Source organism: Lacerta agilis, chromosome 3 (genome assembly GCF_009819535.1).
Source record: "Lacerta agilis isolate rLacAgi1 chromosome 3, rLacAgi1.pri, whole genome shotgun sequence".
NCBI lineage: Eukaryota > Metazoa > Chordata > Lepidosauria > Squamata > Lacertidae > Lacerta > Lacerta agilis.
Genome location: NC_046314.1, coordinates 36,442,876 through 36,466,473, shown reverse-complemented (window position 1 = coordinate 36,466,473; position 23,598 = coordinate 36,442,876). Strand labels below are relative to the sequence as shown.

General features: G+C 41.3%; 1 protein-coding gene across 2 annotated transcripts in view; it reads left to right on the top strand.

Moving 5' to 3' along the window:
- The first annotated feature begins 6,864 nt into the window (after positions 1-6,864).
- Positions 6,865-23,598, top strand: part of FILIP1 (filamin A interacting protein 1) — a 96,105-nt gene continuing 79,371 nt past the window's right edge. The window contains exon 1 of one of the 2 annotated variants that reach the window (XM_033143257.1): positions 6,865-6,884. The gene's annotated coding sequence lies outside the window, so the exon portion shown is untranslated. Of the gene's footprint in view, positions 6,885-22,092; positions 22,543-23,598 lie in introns of those variants that run through there. The other variant, XM_033143260.1, reaches the window with a different exon arrangement.

The window sequence follows — 23,598 nt, the reverse complement described above, 5'->3', positions numbered from 1 at the left end:
CCCGCGAGAGAGAAAGGCGGCAGCCACGCCGGCTGCCCTTTCTTCTCCGCTGCGTGGCACCCGAAGGCGGGGGCGGCGAGAAAGAATGGACGGGAGCGACCGGGTCGAGCCGCCCCTCCCGTGCTGCTACTGCCGCCGCCGCTGCTGCTGTGGTCAATGCCTTCCCTCAGAGCGAAAGCCAACCTCCCGAAGACGACATGCACCGCTCAACACACCATCTCTCTCTCTCCCTCTCTCTATTTATTTTTTCCGCTCCCTCCTTTCCAGAGGAGGAGGCCAGCCCTTAAAACACACGCACACAGAAAGAAGGTGTAGTTCGTCATTTGTAAAAGCAAAACGCAACACCTCTATCTCTCTCGTCGCCGCCCCCGCCCCCCCCCAAATGTTTAAAATGGCCGCAGCAGAGCGGGGCTGCTTGCCACTGTTGCACCAGGGCTGCCCCCGTGGCTTTTCTCCTCTTGCTCGCTCGCTTCCCCCCCCCCCCACACACACACATGCAGCTGCAGAGTATGTGGAGAAGGCGACGACATATCACCGGAGGGAAGTCGGGGAAATAACTTTGAAATTGTTCAGGGTGGGGGGAATAGGGTGAGTGCCTGATTGGGCAAGCAAGCTTTCCTGACTCCTTTCCCTTCAAAGCATTATGGTAGGGCATTTATTTTTAAGCATTATATGCACAGGGCATTTCCTTATATATATACACATACGTGCACAAACATTTATTTAGAAACATTTCCTTCCCCACACCTCCAGGCTAACCCCTGAGTCGATGGACTCTGGGCTGAGTAAAGCAGCCTCACCATGAACAGGATAAAATATGGGATGTTTCCAATGGAGTAAGTATAGCAATGCAGTGTTTTTTATTTATTAAAAAAAAAGACTGCTCCAGGTGCAACACCCTGCCCTCAAGGTGCCTTCTGGTATACTGTAATGGATACAAGTAAATACAGAATATCAAAATGGCATTCTTGAATTTTACTGGATACAATAGTGTATATTATTCAACAGTCATTATGTGCTGTAGTTGAAAGTGGGGAGACACCTGCCCAGATTTGGAGTACATAGCTCTAATTACTCCAATTAGTTTACACCAGCCTCAAGGCCGTCTGATCTGCTAGTTCTGCAATACCATGATTCTATGGTCAAGAAGATTATCTCCTGCTTTCTAGGAGAGGGCCACTTATGCATCACCAAAAAAAAGGACTGACACTTGTGTAACTTTGCATATGCTAATTAAATAGCTATAATTTAAATATAGTGACAATGGAGACCTGAGTGCCAGCTTTAAGGTCTCTGCTCTTGCTTATTCTTAATCCTGACTTGGACTGGACAGCCATTCAAATAAGGCTTGTTATTTATAAAGTAAAAAAGGTAAAGGACCCCTGGATGGTTAAGTCTAGTCAAAGGCAACTAAAGTATTTGGTCACCCTACTTTTCGCCTAAAGGTTTAAAGGCCACATGTGTTTATACGTTTGAAGCATATTCCTGTTTAGTCTGTTAAATTACAATCCTAAACCTAGTTACCTGGGAGTAAGCCACACTGAATTCGTATGCATTTATTAGAAGACATGTCTAGGATTGTACTGTAAGGCCTATCTCTTTCCCACAGATACTGAAATATGAAGGAATAAGCCTTTCTGTAAATTTGCTTTCTCTTTGGGCAGTCATCCCTAGTGCTACTGAAAGTTAGGTCTTTGCAAGTTTATCTTCAAAGGCAGCCCCACTTCTCCTTCCTCCTCCTCCTCCTCCTCCTCCTCCTCCTCCTCCTCCTCCTCTTCTTTGGCAGTCACTCGTAGCCAAGTAAGATTGTCTTCCATAAACACGGTTTTAGCAATGAGTCCGAGTCCGTAAGTGACGGTGGAGGCCAATTCTGGACCCACACGTCACAGTGGGGGTGTTGGTTCCCAGGCGGGAGTTGATCACGGTGTGGATTTGCCAAGTGTGCCTTCCTCTTAGCACATTTCTGCCTTGCGTTCTGAGTTTGAGTGTCTTCAAATACCATGACACCTTTGGTAAAAGCTGTTCTCCAACTGGAGTGCTCCCAGGCCAGTGTTTCCCAGTTGTCGGAGCACAGTGCAGTAATAACCCTGGAAGTTAATGAACCAAAGATCAGTATACTAAGGTCTAACCTAGCCAGAAAGGACAGTGCCTCTGCACAAAGAGCAGGTGGAAGAAGGTCTTCTAGCACCAACGTTCATTCTCTGGCATCTCCAGGTAGTGTGGGAAAGAAACTAGTCTGAAACCTTGGAGAGCACCTGCCAGTCAGTGTGGACAATGCACACCCAGATAGATGGACAAATGCTTCCATTCAAGTCATCTGGGTTTCATTTTGTATATCCCTTCCTTAGAACACGCTAAAAGTAATAATAATAATGCTGCAACATAGATATGCACACATTCACACATATTTATGCACCTCTAAAATGCAGGATGAGTAAATATTTCTTAAAGGATAATGTTACTCCTCCAAGATTTATTCATTAATGGCATTTTTTGCACCATTCCAGTATCCAGCTGTGAGATTCTTTCCCCATGAGAACTTATCACGCAAACCCAGCTTTCCACTTACCTGTTTACCAAGTATTTCTCAAAAGTAACATTGAGTGTGGTTGGGTGCTGCAAATGCTTCTAATGCAGCCATTGATAAAGGATCCATGACGATGAATAAATTTGACAAATTTGGCAGTGCAGTTCTCCAGCCAAGTAGTGTGTACAAGGTGAATATAAAAATGCATGTATTAGTGGCAATAACATACCAAAATGCATTATATTAGGGGAAAGTGCTTTGCAAAAATGTGTGCATTAGGATAAATTTGCAGGGAAATGTTAATGCATTTTCTTGAAGACTTTCAAAAATCACAAACTGATGTGGAAATGTGAGGAACTGGACTTTAGATTACAAACTGAGAAACTGAGAGGAACCAAAACTGACACCCACTTATTTATAGTGCGTACACCACACCTTGGTGAACCGAGACAAACGGAATGTACTTTGTTCTCTATAAATGATCTCAGGAATGTGTAAAATCATTGTACTATATTTTTGTCTTGATTAAATGCCAAATTGCAATAGCAACTACCAGTACTTTGAAGCGGTGCTCAAAGTGAGAGAGAGAAAAGAATAGTGAGACCACACTCAGTTATGTCCACCTGAAAAGAAATGTCCCACTTCTAGTGTGGTAAACAAAATCTGCCCTTTTTCTCTTATGGGGTATCCAAGAGCCCCTATAGAGTCCTTAAGTGGGTTCCCTATCGGTAGGAGAAAATAACAAAGGCCAACCAGAGAATATTGAGAAGCAAAGCAGCTATTAACCCTGATCTTTATTAAACTGTTGCAACAGGGTGCTCCCCCACACACTCGCAGGAGAGAGAACCCAGCACATGTACACTTTTCAAATTGTCCACCCTCAAACTCCAGACCACCCCCAGAAACATCATACATACCATACATCACAGAGGGGGTGTAGCCCAGGACCACTACCCCACAATACATCATACATACATCACAGAAAGAGGTGGTTTCCAGCAAAATCCTGCCTGCGAGAAAACTGTCAATGGTCTCTGATTTGATCACCCGGCCAGGCTGGCCATTCTTTTGTAATGATAAACACTTAATTCCTAAGCCAGGTCATAGGCTCACCCTATTCACAAGTTTGGGAGAGTCAAAATGGTTTTAGGACTGTCTTCCTGTACTGTTTCAGACATGTGGTTTATGTATTTATGTACGTGTTTGCCTTGTACATTTAATTTACATATTTGAGACCTTAAATTCTTATAGCATTGTTTTGAACAAGAAATGTTTAGGGATTCTGTTTTTTGTGTAGGTGGGGGATAGTCAGTTGTTAGCCTGTGGGTTGGATCTGGCCTTGAAGGGAATGTTTATCTTACCCACAGTGGCCCATACCAACTTTTAGTCAACGTGTAGTAAAAAAAGGTTTACTACTATTTCCCTCCCAAGGAAAGTTTGTTTTCCAAGTTGTAAGGAGCAGAATGTGTGACATTATGCTTGAACACCTAATTGTGCAACACTTTCTGCAATAGCTTTAGTAGGGGGCCACTTTGTCTGGCATAATACACTTCTGACATGCATGCAGACCATTTGGAGAACAGAGTGGTCCTCAGGGGTGTGAAAGTTGTCCATACTTGATACGGAAGGCAATGCTGCTGTTGGAGGCTAAGGTTGCTTAGCCTAAACTCTACGCAGAGGTGCCTTCTGACCCATGAAGATTCAGAATATGTGTTCAAGCTGTACTTCTAAGTACGGCATCTTCAACCTGCTGTGTTTCTAACTGAAATAAGCTTCTTTATTTGGAACACAGCTGACTAGCAAATCATGCCCCAGGAGATGACAACATTGTGCCTGCTGTAGGATAAGTGGCAGAGCCTCGTCACTGCCCATCCTTGCTCATTTCCACCAAGGGTTTATTGGCAACATATAAATGCATCCCTGAAATCCAATAACAGGGTATGGTTGGGGGTTGGGGGTTGGGAGAGAATCTGTTGGAAAAAAACACCAACCAGGCCAATTATACTACCTCTGAGATAATCAAGTGGGCTGTTGTCATTTATCATGATGCTCTCATCCAGTGATGCTGCTGCCTCTTCTCAGAATAATTACCTTACAATGTGAGTAATCCTCTTTTTTATGTGTGAAGGGCCAGTTATCAAAGTAGCCATGAAAGATATTTGGGGGAAGAGAAAAGAGCTGGAATTCGTGCATCCTTTAGAGGTAACCCATTTATGCATTGATTTGTTAAATTCTGGTGGTTGTTTTTAACCATTTTGCATGTTTTTAAACTTGATTGTAAGTCACTTGGAGACCCTCTTCCCTGTGCTAGGTGACAAAGAAATAAAATTAATAAATAGTGTAAGTGTGTGATTGGCATTCAGCCTGACATATCCAGGCAGGGTTGGGAATGTCCTTTAATCTGAAACCCTGGAGAGCTGCTACCAGTCAGTGTAGACAGTATTTAACTAGAGGGACCAATGGTCTAGGCAACATAAGGCAACTTTCTATGTTCCTAATATGTTTTCCTTTTTTATTTTAATGGACAAGGTAGGCTTCAGCACACATGGCCAATATTCAGGGATTGATTGTGGATTTTTCTGTGCCCACAAGCTGGCTGAATGTAGCTTCCCTGTTTAAGAGGAGATGATTGATCTGAGAAAACCTATACCCCCACCTTTCCAGTGTAAAAAATAAATGATGGTTTATGACAAATTAAAAATTTCAAAATAATTTATAACTGTCATTTTGCTCTGCTTATTTCTTGGTTCTGGACTGATAAGGAATACAGTAATGAATGAAATAATATTAGAGCAGCTAGCTTAATTGAACAAACGATATCTAGGGGCTCTATTGAGCATTGTTCAGCTCCAAGATTAACAGAGTGGTAAGCTAGCTAGAAATAGAAATGATTTGGGGGGGGTGTATTATTTTCATGCTGTAATTCTTTTGTTCTCTTTTTGACAAATATGTCCTACTTAAACTACAGTGTTTTTGTCCATGGTCGCTAAGTGGATTATGCTCGTTTATTTATTTATTATGCCGGGCTGTTGGTATAATTCCTACAGGATGTCTGAATCAAGAACAGATGGTGGGTAAATGCTTGTGCCCAGCTCAGTCTCCCTACCTGTTGAACTTTATTAATTGAGCACAAACCTCTGTTTTGATAAGCCACTAAGGTTTAGTGGTCAGAGCAATTAGACTAGGATCTGTAAGATCAGGATTCAAATCCTGAATCAGCCATGAAGCTCACTGGGTAACATTGGACCAGTCAGTGTATTGCACCAGTCACAGCCTAACCTACCTCATAGGGTTGTTTTGAGGATACACTGGGTTTGGGAAGACTTGAGTTCTTTGGAGGAATAATGAGATATAAATCCATTTATTTATACAAAAACTTTTCTAAATGGCTTCATATTTTAATATCTCTAAGTGGCATACAAAAACACAACATAAAAACAGCTTAACAGTACTGTAAAAACAGGAATTCAGTAATAAAAAGGTTGACTTGTAGGTCAGGAAAATCCTGGGCAAAAAGATATGTTGTTACAAGCAAGCAGCTAATAGATGATGCTTCATGTATGGCAAAGGGAAGGACATTCCAGAACGCAGGGACAATGGTGGAAAATGGCATTTTTAGGTCACCGCCCCATGATAGTTCTGTAGGATGTGGTGCCGTGAGTAAAACTTCCCGAGATGATCTATGTAAGTGATCTTTCGGGTCTATACAGGCAGAGGCAGGTGGTTCCTTAGGTTACATGGTCCTGAGATGTTCAAAGATTTTGTACATTAGTAATAAGAATTTGAACAGGGCCTGGTAGCTATCTGGCAGCCATTGCAAATGTAATGATAAAAGAATAAACCTAACAAATCATTGGCATTATATTAGAATCATATGCAGCTAGATGCTTGTTCTCATATCTGTTCTGTTTTCTGCACTCAAAATTCCTTAATAGTGTGCGTATCCATCTGTCTTACTCTTTCCAAGGTTTTCATGATAAAAAGCTTAATAAACATATCAAGAATGCTTTAATTATGTGAAACATTTATTCGGTGCACATTTTACGCCTTCTGTTAAGAGCAGTGCTTTATTTGCTGTTTTCAGAATTCAGTGTAAGATAAAATTATGCATAGTTTGGATGCAGACAGTACAGCCCACTCTTAAAGAGAATAAAAGAATTCTTTCAGACTCACAGACCAGTTGATAAACATCCGAAATGCTAGTACTTTTTGTGTTTACTGCAGTGTGTTAACATATCCTTCAGAATTTGACTGTAATTATGTTTCAGATGAATTGACTGTATAAATTTTATTTCATTTGACTCAGGATTCACTAAGAATGCCAGGACAGTTTTGGAAGAATATCACAATAGCTCTGGTAAGACACTTCTTTTCATTCAGCCGTTTCTGAGTAAAGATACTATTCATTATGACAATATTATCTTTGAGATTTAAGCTTTACGCCATTGCTATAAAGTAACAGTATTTAATGCCTTGAGTTTTATGTAATGGCATTGATAGTTCATTTGCACATAGTTATGTGTTACAACATTTTAATACCTTGCTTTAATTACAGTACTAGCGTTGGACAAACTTCCGATTCTAAAAATGCATATTGCTTCCTATGTTTCAGAAAGCACTTTAGTAAGGTGTAGCAAAATAAGAGTTAAATTGTTTAGTTACTGGAGTAAACAAATCTTTGTGTTGTCACATTTCTTACAAGTCAAAAGGGAGCCCCTGTGTTGCAACTCGAACGAGAATCAAATGTTTACATGCTATTATGAGCACTGTCCCATAGTATGGTTTTTATGCCACAAGATGGGCCTTAAATTTATCATATATCATCTGCTGAAGAAGTAACACCGAAACAGTGACTTTATCCGGAAATGCTGTCCATTGGAATATTATTCACTAGTTTCTTCACTTCGGCTTCGCTGGAATACTATACTTACCATGTTGGATTAGTAGACACTATTTACACACATTATATTTTGTTACATTGTTAGGAGGAAATTCCCTTGGAATGTTCATGCTTAATACTCAAGCTCTTTAAAACTCATATCATTTTGCTCTTGGTCTCGTGTTGCTGTGTTTTTTGAGTCACGTTTCTTATAACATGAAGAAAGAGCCACGGATATGAAAGAGGAAGCTTATGTAAGGGCTGCAGTTACTTCTGACAATAACTGTTCCTATTTAAAAACAAACTAACAAAAAACCAATATGTGCAAATTGAGTATTGACTTTCAATTCTAAGATAGGGTTGTCAAATTTCAAAAAGTAAAAATCCGGACACAAAAGTTTGCCCAAAGGTGTTGAGTTGCTGGGGGGGGGGCAAAGTTCTGGAGTGAAATCTCCAAAAAGAAGTTTTTGAGCTATTTTTAAATGAAAATCACTAAACTCTACACTACCAACATGGGCTGTCCACATTTTCTTGGACATTCTGGCAATTTCCGGACACTGTTTACGAGGGCTGCATACCACCTATCTCCAGGAAATTCTGGGCCTGTAGCAACCCTACCCTAAGATCTAATTTCTATGCTCTAAGGATTGTTCCACATGCTATCAAATTACAGGAATGCAATTTCTGGTATTGATGTTGGTGGCGAGAGACAGAACTCACTAGAGATAATTGGCCAAAGATGCACAGCAAGGGTCAAGGACCTGTATATTCTTGGATAATTTTGTACTTTGAAAAGGACACTTAAAAGCATTTGCAGTGACTTAGCTTTTATATACATCATAACAGAAAAAGGGGTATTATGGAGAATAGCCACACATTGTCTGAAGCAGAACAGGATGGGGAGGCCACAGTGAGATTTCATGTCTTGTTCCCATGCCCTCTTCCTGGCTAATCCACTGTGGCACAGTCACTTTGTATAAAATTACTGGGCTGCACCTGGCGATGCTGGCTGCTGATGGTGAACCTGTGCTGTGACACTGCAATATGCTCACTGGGAACAATATCCTCCTGGAGCAGCGTTACTTGTGTCCTGCTCTGAACACCTGCTTGGTAATGAAAACAAGGGGCAAGCCATCATCCCAAACAACATCCTTACCACTTGAGTGGCTCAAGCTTCAGTCCAACTTTGATAGCTTAATCACCACAAGCTGTAATAATGGAGAATCAAGGCATCAGGTTGGAAATGGGGTGGGGGGACATAAATCTTATTTGTTCATTTTATAAAGATTTTTAATTGCAGGTGCTTTAGTGCTAGAGACGGGAAGCACATTTTTTTAAAAAAAAATGCTTTAAATGGCTGGAGGATAACTGGGCTGAGAAGTATACAGCCTATTTTGCCTTTAAAAAACAACAACCCTAGAGCTTCTTTAAGAAATGAGGAATCAGGGTTTTTCTCTCTCTGGTTAGTGATAATTATGCAGAAAACCTGTATAAGCAGTTTAACTAGAGCCTAAGATATTTTAAAAAATGCATATACAGTACTTGGATTGTGGGTGGTGACATGATGCTATCATACAACTTCCAGCCCTGGAAAATCTTATGTGTGTTTCCAGCCTATTAGGCTTTCTGAAATCTGCTATTTGGCCCACATGCAGCACACTCCAAAACTGTGTTGCTGTATTTATTTCTATGAAACCTATGCTCAAGATTCCATTTCGGGTCTGCCAGATGATATTATACTTGTTCTAATCCAGGCTTCCTCAAACTCGGCCCTCCAGATGTTTTGGGACTACAGCACCCTTCACAAGCAACATTTCCCAGGATTCTTCAGGGGAAGTTAATGTTTTAAATGTATATTGTTATTGTGTATGCAGCCTAGTTCACTGGAACTTGCATACTATATCTGTTTAGATGAGGGCTTAACTATTTGCAGTTTGAGAATATTGAGAAAGAAAGAAAACAGCCTGAAGATTGGAGCTTGCTGGAAGTGGTAGCAGCCAAAACATTTCCATCTGGCAGAAGCAGCGTGGGAACACACTAAGGCAGGCATAGGCAAACTCTGGCCCTCCAGATGTTTGGGACTACAATTCCCATCATGCCTAGATAAACAGGACCAGTGGTCAGGTATGATGGGAACTGTAGTCTCAAAACATCTGGAGGGCTGAGTTTGAGGAAGCCTGTTCTAATCCCAAACAGTCTCCAATCAGGCACTTGCTAATATTCCTGGGTCCATGCGACATATATGAACATGTTCATGGTTGGCAAGGCTGAGCATGTACCAGGGGGCTCACATCCCATCATGGGGGTCACTGACAAGAACCCCACCAGACCTGTTTCTTCTCTGTTGCCACCAGCTTGTTTAACCATCTCTCTCTATCTCTATCTCTCTCTGGTCCAAACATTGGTGAGGGGTGAGAAGGTGGGGCAGGAGATGCCGTTGTCTGTGTGCTCAGTGGCTGTCTGCCTTGAAAGCCAGAAAGCAGGTGATAGCAGTGATGAGGAAGAAGAGTAGCAGCTGGTGATAATGGTGGTGAGGAAGTAAACTCAATGAGGGAGAGCAGCTCATGAAAGGTGTCCTCCCCAAAGGCATTCGAAACAAGGAATGTACCGCACCGATAAAACTTCCATGTAGAACAAACTGATGTTATTATTTCCATTGATATCATAATGCCACCACATTTGGAATACTGTGTACAGTTCTGGTTGCTATGTGCTAATATAGATTGTGGCTCAAAAAAACCCAACAACTTTAAAACAACTTGGGCTGCCTTTGCCATATCCTAGATGTAGAAAAAATTCAGAAAAGGGCAACCAAAAGGTTACAACATTTGGGACTTTTTAGTTTAGAGAAAAAGTGAGTGGTGACATGATAGAAGTTTACAAAACTATCGAGAAAGCGGGCAGAGAAGAGTTCTTCTCCCTCTTGCATTACACTAGAACCCATGGGCATCCAGTGAACTGAATGCTGGAAGATTCAGGACAGATAAAAGAAAGCCCCCCTTCTTGGAGCGCATAGTTAAACAATGGAACTTGCTCCCACAGAGTCGACTGCCAACCTAGATGGCTTTTAAAGAACATTAGAGAGGGCTATTGATGGCTCCTAGGCATGATGGCTATGCTCTGTCTCCACAGCTGGAGGCAGCTATGCTGGAAACCACAGGAGAGGAGAGTGCTCTTGTGCTTGAATTCTGCCTGCAGCTTCCCCATAGACACCTGGTTGGCCACTGTGAGAACAGGATGATGGACTTGATGGGCCATTGGCCTGATCTGGCCTACTCTTGCTATGTTCTTGTGTTCTTGGTGCTGTAGCCTGCTTCAGAAGTCACGTGGCCTTAGCCTCAGAACAAGATTCTGTTTTGAGCTGCGAAGCAAAACCTGCAACCAACCAACCAACCAACAAATAAATAAATGTATTGTATGTAGACTACCAGGTAATGGTCAACCTCTTATTTTGGTGGGGTTGGGGAGCAGGCCCCAGCAAGCAGCAAAACCTGGGTGTTTATCAATACTCTGATGATGCATCAGCATAGTTTAACCTAAACCTACCTCACAGGATTATTGTGAAGATGAAATGAGGATGAGGAGAACAATGTCCACAACTTTGAGCTCCTTAAAGGAAAGGTGTGGTGTAAATGTAACCATTTATGGCTAATGGACATTTATGTAATAGACTACAAGGTATACAGCTGCATAGAAGGTTCACTTCTATGTATTGGTGTTTTGTCCACACACAGAGATATAATGTATCCATAATTGTGAATACTAACAAAAATTAAAGTGTATGCAAAAATTTAATGAAGAACATTTGACTGAGAATTCTCTTCCCCCCCCCACACAAAATATATACAAATTTCAGCAGTTTGGGTCCTATTTTAAAGTGGGAGATTCTGATAGCACAGTAAACAACTTAAAATGTTAGTTTAATAATAGTTTGGTATTAGGAATGACAAATCATTGTTGCTTAATGTAATCTTTCTTATGCTTAAATCTTGCACATGGTTATCTGGTGGTAAGCTCAACCAAACACAGCACGACTCGTTTCCAAGTCACCCTCCGTAAGATTGCACATTAAATGAAAACATTTCAATAGAGCACCACAAGGTGGCATTGTTTTGTAAGCTTTGGACGCTGGTAAAGGAAAGTCTTAACATGAATTTTGATATCCCCAAATGTATAGTTGTACTGCAGCCAATCCATATGGAGTGAGCACAATTAATGGAAATTAATGGGATTAGAAGAAGAAATCAATGGGATTTGCAGCCCAGTCCTATCATGTTTACCAAGAAGTCCCACTGGATGCAGCTGATAATACGTAGGAATGCAGCAGCAGCAGCAGCGGAGATGGAAACAAAAGGAAGCAATTCAATTAGCAGTGGTAATTAGAATTCACTAGAATTTAATGGGGGAGAGGGTAGTGTCTTCTTAACCTCAATTTGACAAGTGGACATAATTTCCTCTTCACTCAAGTGGCAGACCCACAAAACAGTTACTTTGGACACAAAACAAATGTTGCACATTGCTATTTCCAAATGACGGAGAAGTCTTAGTGAAAAGAAGGCTATAAAGTACATGCCAGGGTAGCCAACATGGTACCTTTCAGATGTTGCTGGACTCCAGTTTCCACCAGCCCCAGTCAATACAGTATGGCCAATAGCCATGGATGATGAGAGTTGTAGTCCAACAACATATTGGAAGCAACTTTCTGGGTACCCCTGGTCTATGAGATAGACCATGACCTGGGGAAATGAACACAAATCCTCCTGATGCGCAGTTGCTAATTTTAGCTTTTCAAAATACAACATGTGAGGTAATGGTATGAAACCTGGCATAAAGAGGACTAGGTGGTGACTCAATAAACATTCCAAAGATAACCAGGGCTGTTTATGGCTTTCTAGCATTCTGCACTACAGTACTGCTCCTTATTTACATTGGCTTTGGTTGATGCGAGAGAGACAGCAGAGTTAATTTATGTCAGCTGACCCAAGTTTAAGATCAAGCCACAGGACTTAATTTGAAAAGTTGGGAAAGGAATGCAATTTGCAAGTGACATCATATGTAATCTTTGAAATACTAGTTTTAACTTTAGGTTATTTTTACAACCCACTGATCATGTATTACTTGGTATAGGGGAGCACAGCCAATTTTTAAACTGGGGATTAGTTATCTCACTGGAATTTATAAAAGTATCTGGCGTTCCTCCACGATCTCCCACAGATTGTTTTCCTCATGGAGGCATGAATTTCCTCCAGACGACCCTGGGGACAGCGCAAAAGACGGTTACTGTCAGTTAGCTCTTGCATGTTATATATTTCCCACATGTAAAAATACTGACAGTAATTTGGTTGGCCTTAATGAAAGAACAAAAATGCTCTGATGGGAGTTTAACACTCATGGAACATGTTATATTTAAACTGTCCTTTGATCCTTGGATGAAGGGCAATATAGAAATAATAATAATAATAATAATAATAATAATAATAATAATAATAATAATAATAAGCGTCTGACTCCCTACCAGGCTTTGGTTGGGCTCCAAGTCAGGCCACAACTGTGGGTTCAGTTCTAGGCAAACAAATGAGAGTTAAAAAGAGTGATGTAACATGGCTGAAGACTATGGCTGAGGACTAGGTGGGGTCAGATTCTGAAGCAAGCAGTCTTGGCGGGCAAGGCAGGGAGAGCAGTGGCTCAGACAGGGGAACTAAGCCTGTAGCTGCAGTTATATGGAGTCAGCCAGGAGCAGTAGTTATGAAAAGGCAACTATTGGTTCCTAACAGAGGTGCCATATTCCGAAGTACATTGAGAGAGCCCAATGCAACGTTGCACAACATCCAGACATCACTCTGCTTCTGACTCTGCATTCAGCCTCAACAATGGTTAGGGGGGGGGAGAGACTGAGGGGGCCCAAAGAGCCTTTGTCCCCTGGAGCAGGTGTCTATGGTTCTTAATAAATACCCCAAGTTCCATATAGCCACACAGCATATAGGGTATCACAGCACCATATTTTCCTGCTACTCTCAAAAAGTATTTATTATCCCACACATACCAATACCCTGTAATCCTCTCCAAGCCTTGAACATTTCAAACACAGTTTACAAAAGTTTGATCCTTGTCAGAGAAATATTACTGCTCTGCAGATTTTTAGTATCATCAATGGTAAATTATGATGTACTGCATCTTTCGGTATGTAAAGAAAACTCACTTTGCAAGAGTGACTTATAGGAAAGACTGACTTAGGAACAAAAATGAGTTCTCACTAGACTACAGAAATTAGATAACTTGGCAAGAGAATTTTGGATGTTCTCAGGAGTAGACTACTTTACACTGGTGCTTGGCAATGAATTCAACAAGTGTTGAAATAGGATTGAAGCTTCAACATCTCATCTCTCTGTGGTATGTGTCAGCTAGATAGGAGAGCCAAAGGAACTGAAGGTGAAAATAGAACTGTTTTGGTCACATAGTAAACAAGTAACAAAAAATAGGAAGCTTGGAGCCCACACTTAAAAGTGATGTATTGGAAAATTCTAGCTGTAAAAACTACAAAGGTTGCTTGTACTGTGCTAGCGGAAGTGAAACTGAACTGTTCCTCCTATGGAGAGGATCACATTGCCAGCCCAGCTGGAGAAGTTAATCCATGTTCGAACCCTTTCCTTGAGCTTTTGGGCATGTTTGCAACATTCCTGATCTCATAAATACATTTGCCATCTCCTTGGCTCTTCTCAGCTCCATATCTGTGACCTCCTATCCTCCCTCAGGTGTGGATAAATATAGCCTACATCCACACAATACATTTAAAGCACTCTTATACCACTGTCAACAGCTAAGGCTTCCTCCAATGAATCCTGGGAACTGTAGTTTGTAAAGGGTGCTGGGAGTGGTTATGGGAACCTTAACTGACTATGTGTCCCAGGATTCTTTAGGGGAAGCCATGACTGTTAAAGTGGTATAATAGTGTTTTTGGTGAATGGTAAGAATGTGACCTCAGAAACCTATTGGTTATTGGACTCCATTTGGCTTGATCTTAACACCTTTGTTGCTCTTTGGCATGAATATCTAAATAGTTGCTTTATGTTATTTTTCAGTAAAAATAAACTGATGGGAATATTAAGAATTCTTGAACTATTCTCTCATAGCTTATTTCGTAATCTGAGTCATTAATCTGTCTTTTCTTCATTTTGTTTTATTTTACTCATGGTGCATGGGAAACTGTTATTTATATTCTCCTGCTTTATTGAGCCTTTACAGTGAGTGGGTTGGTGTGTGTGGTTTTTTGCTTAATTTATTTTGGATCCAAATTCTACGAAGCTGCACACAGAGAACTCCTCAAAGGGCTTCAGGTATAAAAGAGCTGACTGAACCTCTTTTTTAAATCGTGTCTCTTCTAGTGTAATAAGTAAAATGTTCTGCTCATATCTGTAAAATAATAAAACTTTAATATATCAACTTGCTCTCTTGGGGGCTGTTGGTTAAAAGGCAGCAAGCTGATATTACATTGATGAGAAATATTAGATATGAGCAAATAAAATAAATATATTACTCATAACACTAAGCTATTCCTGAATGGATTTTATAGATGTGAACATGATTCATCATTTTAGACAAATATCATTCAGAAGCTTCTAAAATAGGATCTAATCCCAGAGGCAACAATAACCTAAACTGCAGGTAAAACCTTTATTACAAGCCAAGCAAAAACGTGTCAAACTTTCGAGTTATCTAGATAACTCTAGTATTACTCCCAAACTAACATCAGTTCAATACACCTTAGTGCAGGCACAGGCAAACTCCAGCCCTCCAGATGTTTGGGACTACAATTCCCATCACCCCTGACCACTGGTCCTGTTAGCTAGGCATGATGGGAATTGTAGTCCCAAATATCTGGAGGGCCAGAGTTTGCCTATGCCTGCCTTAGTGTGTTCCCACACTGCTTCTGCCAGATGGAAATGTTTTGACTGCTACCACTTCCAGCAAGCTCCAATCTTCAGGCTGTTTTCTTTCTTTCTCAATATTCTCAAACTGCCTCATCTAAACAGATATAGTATGCAAGTTCCAGTGAACTAGGCTACATACACACTATACATTTAAAGCATTAACTTTCCCTGAAGAATCCTGGGAAATGTTGCTTGTGAAGGGTGCTGGAATTGTAGCTCTGTGAGGGGTAAACTACAGCTTCCAGGATTCTTGGAGGGCTACTTCTCTCATCCTGAGGTCACATGACCTAGCTGAATGGCATTTGGAATATGGTTGTCTCCCCCATCTCATCTGACCACACCTCTTATTTGGGACTTACCCCAGCCTTAGTTGAGTCAGGGTGGAATATATAACCCCCATTAAGTTTGAACCCCCAAATTAAGGATCCAGTTTTGGAGAGGATCCCATGTTTTGGGGGTTAATTTCCCTGAAGATACATGCTGCTGAGGGACTTCAGCTGGCATAGCCCTAACCAAGATCTGAGTGTTGTAAATTAGAAAGGGGAAATGCTGGTCTTAATTTTTACATCAAAACATCTACTTACCGGTAAGTCACATAACACACGTGCGCGCATGCGCGCGTGCACACACACACACACACACACACACCTCAGTATTTAGATATTTTAAAATCATTTACAGGCATCAAGCAAAAATAAAACCAATGTCAGCTTAGGCAATTATGACTTTAAAAATAATTTAAAAATAATAATAATTTAAAAAACCACAAGTGCAGAACCATATATCAGCCAATAAATAGTGGTTGCTTTCCTAAATCTGGACTATTCTACCTACAATAATTAAAACTATTTGTGATAGAGTAATCCTACTGAGGTCTGTTGCTTAACAGCACCGGAGTATACTGTGAGCAATTTATAGCCACCAATCTCCCTTCACACTTTCCACATAATATTTTGTTTATTGGGGCACCAGTTTCCTGTGTTGCTACACAGGAAGAACTGCAGGAATTAGACATTAGCCAATTGTCCATTTTGAATTGTTAATGCAGCTAGCGGAACTGTGCCTGGAACGAAGATTTCAGTGAAAGAGATTTCAGCATGAGTTCAATTCTCCCCACTGAAATCAATGGCACTTAAGTAATGATCTCGCCTGCATTGTTTTGGACAACATTGCTGGAAATGGAATATACAGTGCCCTACATGATATCATACTTTTCTCCATTACTGTGCTGATAAAAAAGCATTCTATGTTAAATGGCCTCCATCTAGTCTAGAGATAACTGAGTTTTTGTCCTGTTGATGATTGTAGTGAAACTGGAACTTGATTTTGCCTGGACTGAGGCTCAATATGTATTCCTTACTCCTGTTTATTATACCGCTGCAGCTGTGACCACCATGACCACTGTTCTAGCTATTTCATATAAATTAGATATCAAAAGTATGCTAGGAACTGTACTAAAATCATACATTATTAATGCCCTGCTCCAGGGCACTTACAATTAATGCAGGGTTGCCATTTAGATGCTATGAATAAGAATACCCACCATCCCTAAGCATTGGGCAGCCTAGCTACGGCTGATGAGAAGCAGTCTAGTTCTTGCATACCAGGTATACTCATTCTCAGTGTTTTTTTCTGGGTGGATGCAGGGGTACACATACCCCTAAACGTTCTGTGAATCTAAGTTTAGCCTCATTGAGGGGCAGTATTTAAATGAGTAGGAAAATGAGAGTACCCCTAAACAATATTTTTTTTCTTTTAGAAAAAAGCACTGCTCATTCTTACATTACTCCATGAACTCCATAAAGAACAGCCTATTGGAATGTACAGTGGTACCTCGGGTTACCCGTAACCTGAGCGGTGCTTCTGTGCATGCGCGAAAACGCAATATCATGCTTCTGCACATGCACAAACTGTGCAGAACGCTTCTGTGCATGCTCGCTGGGGGAAACCTGGAAGTAAACACTTCCGAGTTTCCCATGTTCGCAACCACAAAAAAATGCAACCTGAAGCAAAGGTAACGTAACCCAATGTATGACTGTAATATTTCTACATGTGCCATGATTCTCTTCAATAAATCTATGTATGAAAGCTTTGTCGAGTTTTGTTGAATAGTATCTAGATTGAGAGAGAAGTCTCAGGACGGAATGCACTATGTTGCCTACACCCTACGAACAATTCAATTGTTTGCACAATTGCTTACCTCATAGTCATAAACCAAAAATTGGAGAAAAGATAGCACAGCAAATAAGTTTAAGCAAAGGTCTCACATAACACTGTTTTGGATTGTGTCACCCTCACTGATTTGGCTAACCCCAATCTGTCTCCTGAGAAATCTCTATGTGGGACAAGAAGCTACAGTTAGAACTGGATATGGAACAACTGATTGGTTCAAAATTGGGAAAGGAGTACGACAAGGCTGTATATTGTCTCCCTGCTTATTTAACTTATATGCAGAATTCATCATGCGAAGGGCTGGACTGGATAAATCCCAAACCAGAATTAAGATTGCCAGAAGAAATATCAACAACCTCAGATATGCTGATGACACAACCTTGATGGCAGAAAGTGAGGAGGAGTTAAAGAACCTTTTAATGAGGGTGAAAGAGGAAAGCGCAAAATATGGTCTGAAGCTCAACATCAAAAAAACTAAGATCATGGCCACTGGTCCCATCACCTCCTGGCAAATAGAAGGGGAAGAAATGGAAGCAGTGAGAGATTTTCTTGGGTTCCATGATCACTGCAGATGGTGACAGCAGTCACAAAATTAGAAGACACCTGCTTCTTGGGAGAAAAGCAATGACAAACCTAGACAGCATCTTAAAAAGCAGAGACATCACCTTGCAGACAAAGGTCCGTATAGTTAAAGCTATGGTTTTCCCAGTAGTGATGTATAGAAGTGAGAGCTGGACCATAAAGAAGGCTGATTGCCGGAGAATTGATGCTTTTGAATTATGGTGCTGGAGGAGACTCTTGAGAGTCCCATGGACTGCAAGAAGATCGAACCTATCCATTCTGAAGGAAATCAGCCCTGAGTGCTCAACAACAACAACAACAACAAATGTGTCATTTGGATGAGTAGACATGGGAAGGATATCGTGTAGGCTTGTTGGTATCATATGCTCTATATTTCTATACCTGGCACCCATACCCCCCCCCAAACTGGTGCCTACATCCCCTTTTGCTCAGAGGGACGTGGCTTTTGCTTAGAGGGATGCTGACTGTTGCTCGGGAGTGTAGTTTATCATTCACACCTAGCGGAGGGTAGGGAAGGGGATAAATTAATTAAGTTTGCACTTTACTGTGAACCAAGGCTTTTTTCCAGCCGGAACTCACTGGAACTCAGTTCTGCCACCTCACAGGTATGCGCCATTGCCATTATAAGAGAACAAGGGAGGCGTTCTTGGTGCGTTCCGGCACCTCTTTTTCTAGAAAAATTGCACTGAAGTGAACCTACCTAATCTGTGCTCAAACACAAACATGGGCGTAGCCAGGATTTTTGTTCGGGGGGGGGGGAAGCATTTTCTTAGGGGGGCAGAACCTGAGTTAGCTATGTATTTTTATTGAATTTTATTGATTTAGGGGGGCAGCTGTCCCTCCCTGCTCCCCCTTGGCTACGCTTATGGACACGAACCAAGATGCAACTATGGGTTTATCCACACTTACCTTTCCTCTGTGCTTTCCAGGTACGGTTTGCACTTTAATGTTCCATGTTTAAAGCTCTATTTTTTGCCCCAAAGCTTTTCACCATTAAAACCTGAATTGGAGCAAACAGCAAATCCATGGATAACCTGAATTGCCATTTGTTGCACTTCAGCTTTAAAGAGCAGGTTTTCATGGGGAACATTCCAGGGTGAAAAACAGAGTGCTGGGACATTGAGCTTTAAAGCATGGACCTGTGTGTGTTAAGCATGGGGCAAAAGGTAAATGTGGATAAGCTCAAACTTCCAAAATTTGCACTTCTCCAATTTTTGCAATGCAGTGTAATGGGGGAAGTGCACAGAAAATGCATGATAATGGTGGAGAATTGCTTGCAGAATTGTTTATTAGGATGAATGCACATGAAAATGTAAGTTTTGTGCAGACCTTTAATAAAATCACAAACTAATGTGGAAATGGGTTGAACTGAAGATCAAGGAAACAAGAAACAAAGAGAAATAAAAATGGTCAGATTTATCCATCCTTATTTGAGAGCTGTGACTTCTGAAGGAGTTGGCATTCTGCACATAAGTATACATGGGGTTTCCTTGAAAAAAAGCCCTCAAATTTTTGTTTGCGCAGAATTCAGCAGCCCATCTATTGCTATTTCTTAAATGAGTAAACAAATACCTGTGCAAAATGGATTTCACCCCCAAGAGTAATCTGAAGGCCATTCTTCTCTGTTCCCTGTCAGAACCTTGCACTGGCATCTGCTGACTGCACTGCCTTTGAACAATTCAGTTTTGTCAGTGGATATCAAGATATTCATGTCACAGCCAGGTCATAAGTAATTATAGATTAGGAATAAGGATAGTCAGTGAATAACAGAAGCAAATGGAGAGACGGTACACCAAATATGTTCCCTTTTGAGCAGTCCTGTTCGTCTACAGATATTGATCTGTGTTTCATACAAAACTTTAAGAGCAGTCTAAACTTTCAGCCCTTGCCAAGCACTGCAGTACTGCAGTGTGAGGTAACCCGAGTGCGATCATAACAACATATCTTCTGAGGTAAAGGACATTGGCACCAAGCTATTTATTTCTCATCTCCCATTGAAATATTCGTAGCTAAGCCTATGGCTGCCGTCCACAAAATATTTAATCTGAGTAGCCCATGCATTTGCAGGGGCACCTGTCCCAGAATGAGTCAATTGTGGTTTGCAGCATTTTAGACAATCTCCCCACTAGTAGTGATTTATTCAAGACTAGCCTTATCATTGGACAAAGCAAGGAGGCTAATTATGAGGCAGCATGTTATAAAAGGCAGCTGTTTTGTTTCACTGGCAGATGGAAGGGACATTCTTTTCCCAGAAACAGCAGGATGTGGAAGGTAAATGGAATATCAGATCACATTAAGGATTTGAAGAAGGACCATCATCATGTATTTCAGAAAGAAACATAAGGGATGTTTAGCCTAGAGGAGAGGAAATGAAGAGGGAGAACAACACAATAGAAGTCTTCCAATACAGGAGATTGGGAGAGAGGGGCTTGTGTCCTCTGTTGCTCCAGAGGTTGGAAGATACAGTGGCATATGGAGCCGCTTTGCCGCCTGGAGTGGCAAACGCGGGGGCACCCCCCCCGGGGGGCGGGGTGCCGCTGTGTAGCATGCATGTGGCGTGGCGTCATGATGCACGCACGCTACGGAGTGCAATCTCTCCGGGCTGCGGGTGGGGGCACTGCCCCTCGACGGAGGCAGCTCCGCCTCGCCGCCGCCGCTGCTGCCTCACCACTGCCGGGAAAGGAGTGACATCACAGCTGCCATGGATAGGGATGCACCAGTTTAAAAATGGGTTCTGGTGGGAAGCCAGACAAAAAACTCCATGGCAACCACCAGGGGCGGAAACCTCACCCACCATCTGACCTGGTGAGCAGATATTCCAGTGCATGGAAAGCTGACCAGTCTTCAAGTTTGGTAAGACCCTTTCTCCCAGAGATATAATTTTTCCATGTGGAGAGAACCTGAGGTAGCAGAAATGGAGATGCATTCATTCCTACCTTTAGTCCCAAGTGGTACACAGCCTTGTTCTAGTATTATTTCAGTTAGGGTGGCTGCTGAGAATCTGTAGCCGTCAGATGATGTTGGATTGCAGCCGACATCAGCCCCGTCTGGCATGGGCAATGGGCCTGGGATGATGGTAGGTGTAATCTAACAACATCTAGAGGGCCACTATGACCTCACCTCCGGGCTAAGGCTTGTTCACCCAATCAAGATTCAGATGATGTTGTTACCTCAAGTTAGGATAGCATCTCCTTCTAGCTCAATGGATAAGTAATTCCCAGGACAGAACAAAAGACTGTGCTGATTTTCTTGGGTCATTCACTGTTTGTTGCAAATGTTCTATGCAAATATGAACTCCAACCACCAGAGCTAAAACAACAACAACAACACCCTGTAATTTGTTTACAGGATCACTTTATCGCAGGCTGAAAGTAAGAGGAGTCAAGAACTGGTTCTGCCAAGGGTGCTGTCTCTCACTAAACTCACCCTGACCTGCGCTTCACCCTTCGAATGTAAACAAACCAAGGATTGAAGTTGATTCACTGTGCTGTATCCCAGGATAGTTGATTCTGTAAACAGGATGCTGGAATGCCAAAGTGCCTAATGCGAGCCTTGTTAGTATTCCACACACCAAAATAGTTTAAATTGCTTCAAAATTGGCGACAGATTACTTAAAAGGTTCTTGTTTGTGATAGCTTTCTAATGAATACTGTTGGCTTTTCACATGACGATTTTCCTGTAAATGTTTTTTTTATTAAAAAAAAAGTTAAATCAAAATAATTTTTAAAATGACATTGACCTGCTAACCCTTCGCCACAATTCTTTTTTTGAGGGATAAAAGGAATTACACACCCTGTTTGTGTTTGATCATGTTTCTAGTCACGGGAAGACTTCTCCTGCAAAAAAGTGAGGTTCCTTCATATGTACGTACTGAGGTAGCCATAGAGTGCAGTTCTATATCCACTGATAACTCAGCAGCTGAGGAACTCGGCAAAGCCTGCTTCAAACTTCTCAGCTGTTGACAGGCTTGACTTGCTGAGAACACTGGTTAAATATAGCACGAACGAGCTCAGCTCAACAAAGTCATTGCTCTCTGAACAGTGTGAGAGGAGACCAGGAGAGGGGAAATGCAATCTCAGAACTTGACTGCCAAAGCTTAGCACCACAGAGCAACAGTTGTGGGTGGGGGCAAAACAACAGCAAAAGAGGCTTTCAGACAAAAGCCGGGGGGGGGGGAGAGAAACATAACTGAGAGGCTGTACCTCCTGTTTCTTCTGCGTGGTATTTCTCTTAACAGGAACTACGTTCCTCTTCTGCTCTCTTCCCTATTTCCTGCATTACTCCAGTCACTGATAGATCTAGAAAGAAAGTGAGGGGAAGCTTCTGTCTCTGTGTTCTTCTGGGCCTGATTAATACCTTCAGTCTTGGTCATGCAAACTAGATTCCAGAAGCCTTCCAAGAGCACAGTGTCTTTGTAAAAGGAAGGCAACTCGGTCTTCTCTCCCACCTGGCAGGTAAGACTGAATTGACTTCTCCAGTGGAGTTTTTCATTGAAAATTATTGTTTTTGCTTCTTGTTTGTGAATGTTCCCTTGGTTCTTTCGTGTGTGTGTGTGTGTGTTTGCATTCTGTGCTTAACATTCTGCTTAATGTGGAAAGTTGAGAAGAGAGACACTCTCTTTACAAAAAAAAAGAAAACATAAAAAGATTCTTTTTTTTGCTTTTATCAGTACAGGAAAATGGTCACGTTCTTTTACGCTATCTGTCAAACTAGCAAGGCTAATAGCAACATTCTAAAACCATAATAGGACAGGAGATGGGATATGGAGGCATGGAATATAACAAAGGCATTAGCTATGTTTGTGTAAGCACATTCTGTCAGAAGGGACATTAAGATTGGGGTTTTATTTTAAGAAGACTGGCTGGGGCTAGTATCACAACAGCTATAAAACCTAGTAATGAAGACTGGCTGGTCAGCAGGATGAAGTAGGCATGCTGTGATATTCTGAATTAATTGTGAGGCTCTTGTCTGATGCCTTCTAGCTCACCTATCTATTTTTTTGCAAGCCTGTAAATGCTTTTGTACACCTGGTACATTTTGTTCTGCCCTTTTGACAATAGTCCCAAGTCCTGCTGCTGCTATGAAGAATATCTATCTTATTAAATCACAGTCCGAATGTTTACTCTGTGTGAATATCTCCATGAGCATTCATAAACAGGATATTTTTGGACATAACAATGTTAAGATTTATTTAAGTATAAATATATCTTTACAGAGAACTGACCGTTCAAAATGTTATCACCTTGCTAGAACCCACATTCTATTTTTTACTATGACAAAAAATAATACAGTTATAAAAACATTTACTTCCAGAGTACATGGAACTTATTTCCATGCAACTGATAGTACTCTGTAAAAAATATGTTTATCATATTTTATTTTGTGTCTTTGTATTTTATCTTGTTTTTGTAAACCACACTGAAAACTTTGTTGAAGGGTATAAACCCTCGAAATAAGTAATGAAGCAATTGTGTTTAAGAACCGCAACTTGATAGGGTTGTATACCCATA